The following is a 4835-nucleotide window of genomic DNA, read 5'->3' as shown; positions in this document are numbered from 1 at the left end:
TATATATATATATATATATATATATATATATATATATATATATAAGCCATGCATTATTTATTATCTAATCCCTATTATTACTTTTAATTTACTTTTTTTTAAATGGATTTCCTACTTTTCACAAGTGATATAAAGCGTTTCCCAGTTTGATATGCTTTTATGTAAATGATTAAAAGTTGAATGATTATAAATGATAAAAACTGAAGCACTTCTGTCATATCCCAATTCGACGAGGTATTATTTTCATTCCTAAAAAAGCTACTGTGTCCTTATCCAGCATTTTCCAGAGGAGATTTATGGCTACTTTCAACCTAAAATTTTAACAAAATGATTGTGATTGTGAGGGTTTTTTTTGTCTCATTTAACATTTTCATTTCCTCTTTGAAACTTTTAAAATCGAAATTGTATTTCTGACAAGAATATTTTCTATGTAACATGGTTTGTTTCATAATAATCCATTGTTAGGACATAATTTTCTCTCCTTCCGTTTCAAAGCTTTGTTTCTTACATATGCAAAGCAGAGCTTCTCAAAGATGGTGTATAAAGTTAAGCTTTTGACAAAAAATACTTCATTGTTTTTCTAAAGTTGTTCCTCCACAGTCGGGCAGCATATAAGGAACCCAATTCTAAGATCAGGTTAGGATAACAGGTCATGTATAAGAAAAAGGCATTGATTTATGTTTTACTTTACCATAGTTACTGTAAATTGAAAAGGAAATCGACCCCAGAGTTCACTGAAAGTGTCTTTCGTTTTTCCAAGTGGTAGGAGTTGATGTGATCTTTGACCCAGGACACTAACGAATTAGAGACAAACCAAGGTCTTATTGAATAAAGTTGAAATTACAGACAAAAGTAAAGTATCTTTTAGATTCATTAATATAGAAAGACTACATCGCTACTTTCATTTGACTAGATTTGAACAAAACAAGATCTGTGTAACCATTCGATCTGCTACATCGGATTAAGCGAAAGTCACAATAATTGGCGTATCAGTATGCATTTTCAGCCAAGCACGAGTGCTGCTACATGCTCAAAGTCAATGTGTAAATATTTCAATGCTCGGTTATTTTCTCACTGTAGTTTTAATTCTAACTCCAAGTTTTGTGAAAGTTATACAAGTATAAATATAGCAGCATTTTCAAATTAGATGTTCTGATATTGTTTCACTACCTCAGTACAGTAGGTATGTATCCTTTTTCCTGTAGCGTAACATGCTTGGTTTCACGCTCAAGAATGAGCATACTTTTTGATTTTGATACTAGAACTTTTGTAATGCATGTAGGTAACCCCTTTTCTCCACTTTGAAGTCCATGAATTGTGTGAAGTGGGTGGGTGTGTGCAATATCCGATGGGTTGCACGTGGAGCCAATATTATTATTATTGAGAACATTAAAGTCCGAAAACAAAAGCCAGCTGTCTTTTATGAAAGAAGCATTCATGAAAATTGTGTTTGTTGTGTTGTGATCTACAAAGTAAGAAAAGAAGAGAAAAATGGCAAGACATCAACAATTCAAACACTTGCTACTACCAAAGAAGAAGACTTTACCAAAAAAATCAGAGGAAAAGGAGCTTTTTTGACTTGAAAGAATGAAGCCAAAGAACCTTTTGCATGGTCTCCGAGGGCTATAATTGAAATCTTGGGGGGCTTTTGAGAAAAACAAACATTGCAGCAGATCATATCCATGCCAGCCACACTTAGCTGGTTTGTCCCTTATAATAATGTCAGCTAGTTTTATATTTTTATGCTTAAACTCATCTTTACTCATGGAATCTTCTAACTGTGGAAACCCTCCAAGAGTTCTGATTCAACAAAAGGGAAAAAGGATTCTTGCATAACAATCATTACTTAGAGGCCATAGCATGATAATTTATTTTTTCAAAAACAAAAAAAGAAGACAAAATTCATTAAAAAAATGAAACTCTCACCTCTATCATCATAACATGGAAGGAAGGTGGGTCACAAGAAAGTTTGTGGTCTGGCCTGGTTGGGAAGATCCCCAATGTACCACCACTTTCATAATAAGTGGAATGCATTTATAGTGCTTAATCACACTAACCCTAATTAAGATAAGGATTAATCTGGAGCCCATGTATGAGAAAGAAGAAATCTTAAGCAATATGCATTTGGTCTAGGGTACATAATCATGGGATAAAATCTCCTTTCCCCTATTTCCTGTTCTCTGTACACCAGTGGAATTTTCACTTTTGGGAAATACTAGAGATGATTAATTTGGATAATTAATCAAATGATGGACCTAGCATGCGTTGATACATGCAACAAAGTGAGAGACAATTAGCAGAAAATTAGACGAGTTGTTTGAGTATGATTTAAGTTTGTTATGTATGAAAGGAGACCAGTGACTGATTATGAATGTAGAGCCATCATAGATTCAAACATGCATCATCATCAACAGAACAAAGAAAGGGGTGTCGTCTCCCAGAAGCCAAAAATCTAATCGATGTCTTTTATCAGTCCTATAATCATAACTTGGCGAAAGGTCATTTACAGTATACAGGCATTCAAACCTAAAAAGAAAAAATGCGTCGCCTTATCATTGTATTTAATATAAAAAGTTTCTGTTCAATGTCTGTGTCTGCTGGTTAGATTTTGTGATTGTATTATTATGACAATCACAACGTTCAATGTGACTGAATCATTAGGTCGCAGCAATACCAAATGCAGCATATGTTTTAGAATAAACCGTTTTCTAAATTTAGATTTATGTCACGTAACTTAATATAAACAGTGTGTATTTAGTACGTAAACAAGTACCATTTTTTGAGACATAGGTGTATCGAAATGTTCATTGACTTGTTTGTTTCACTGTGATACTGAGTTTCTGCATTTAGGGTATTGGTATGTATGGTGCACTTGTTTTGTTTTGTTTTTCGGCTGTATATTCTGTAGTAAATTTTGAAAAGAGTGTTTGGCAACAGGACAAAAGATATCATGAAACCGTATTGAACAAATAAATGGTGGTCCCTGAAAATGAGTGTAATTGTTGGGGTTCACTGTGGTGTAAAGATGAAAGGAGCATTCACTTTCGGATTTCTGTGATCATGAGAGAAACTCTTTTCTTCCATTCCCATATTTGTTTTCCTTGTTTTTTAAATTAAGATCAAACTCTTTTTTTCTAACACAAAATCACTCACATTTATATTTAAAATATAAGTAAATTTTACTACTTTCATTTTACTTAATAATAATAATATCATTAATAATATATTTTCTTTTTACATGTGATTATCAGTAAATTTAATTAACCAAATTTCTTAGTTAACATGAAACTTAATCAATTCTATTTATAATTGTTTTAAATGAAGACGGAAACAGTATATCACCAACAACTTTCACAACATTATACTTTAGTGATGTACTTAAAGTGGACATTATGTGGAAAGTTGTTAAGGTTAGAGATAAAATTATTAATCATAACACATCATCAAATCCACACTTTAGAAAAATAAGACTGAATAGGTATGTTAATAGTTACATAAAAAAATTGAAAAATGATTACCTCAATTCAAAATTTGAAAACTAAGTTAATTTAATGCAAAAAATGTTGTATTTAAATAAAATAAAACCGAAATAAGATATAATTTTTTTGTTTGTTTCAAATCCATTTAGAAAAAACATAAACAAGTGACCTTAATTTTCTTCCTCTTATTAGGTCACGTGTACAGATCGTCAAGGTTTGAAATCTTTCCATGTGGTCATTTCTTTCAGTGCATTTGACCTAAAAAACACAAAGAAATTCACCGTTGAACCCTTAACAAATGAAATGACCAGTGTGAACAAATTAAAAATTAAAGAACATAGACTAGAGGTCACAAATTTCCAACAAGAGGGATAAACAGGAAACTCCAATAGTTTAAATGAAGAAATTGAGTCAATTTCCATAGAATGTCTTTTCTAGTTTTATTTTATAATTTTAATTTTGACTTTAATAATTGTCTTTTAAAAAAAATTATTTGTGTTTAAAAAAATCATTTTGGAAACAAATATAATACAATAAACTGATTATATATATATTTTTTCAATTCTGTTAGTTTTTATAGATGAAGTATATTATATACAATTGTCTTAAATATTAAAAAAAATTGGTTATAGTGAGTATTATATTTAATTAGATTTATGATAATTTATTTTTATCTTTTATTGTTATTTTTGTTATTATTTTTTAAATAATTAAGGGTTTATTAAATAATTTTGGAAAAAGAAACATTTGGATTTTATTTTTTAAAATATCATAAAATTAAAGAATATATTATCATTTATAATTCGTTTAAGTATATTTTTCAAAACTCATTTAGTTTGGCCAAATTCGTTTAGTGAGCAAGATTAAATACCCTAACGAGTTATGCCAATTCGTTCAACGAGAATGTTGAATTTAGTATGAAAAATTAAGTATTTAAACATGTTTTCAGGAGGGTTTAGTCATTCTTCCATTCTCACAACTATAAATCATCTAAAGTGTTGGAGGAAAACTCTTGAAGTTTGTTTGGAGTGCCGAAAATATCGTCTTTGTAAATTAAAATTAAAATTGAAATTGAAATTGAGATGCTCTCAATGTATGAAAATAAAGTGAATAAAATCCAGTTTTTGTAAATATCTCTGTTAAATTTATTTTGCCCATCAAATTTTAATAAAACTAAAACAAGAGTTTTTTTTTTGTATTTTTTAAAAATTTTGTTGTTTAATTGAGTTACAAGAACCATCTAATATTGCACAAGTCTCTAGAAAAAATGATATATGAATTTTCCATTTTATTATCAATAGAATTTGACACACTTACCAATATTGTAAGAATTTACCAAAGACTTAAAAAAACAAA

Source organism: Vigna umbellata, chromosome 2 (assembly GCF_029865625.1).
Source record: "Vigna umbellata cultivar VRB3 chromosome 2, Vumbellata_1.0, whole genome shotgun sequence".
Classification (NCBI taxonomy): domain Eukaryota; kingdom Viridiplantae; phylum Streptophyta; class Magnoliopsida; order Fabales; family Fabaceae; genus Vigna; species Vigna umbellata.
This window is presented reverse-complemented; position numbering follows the sequence as displayed.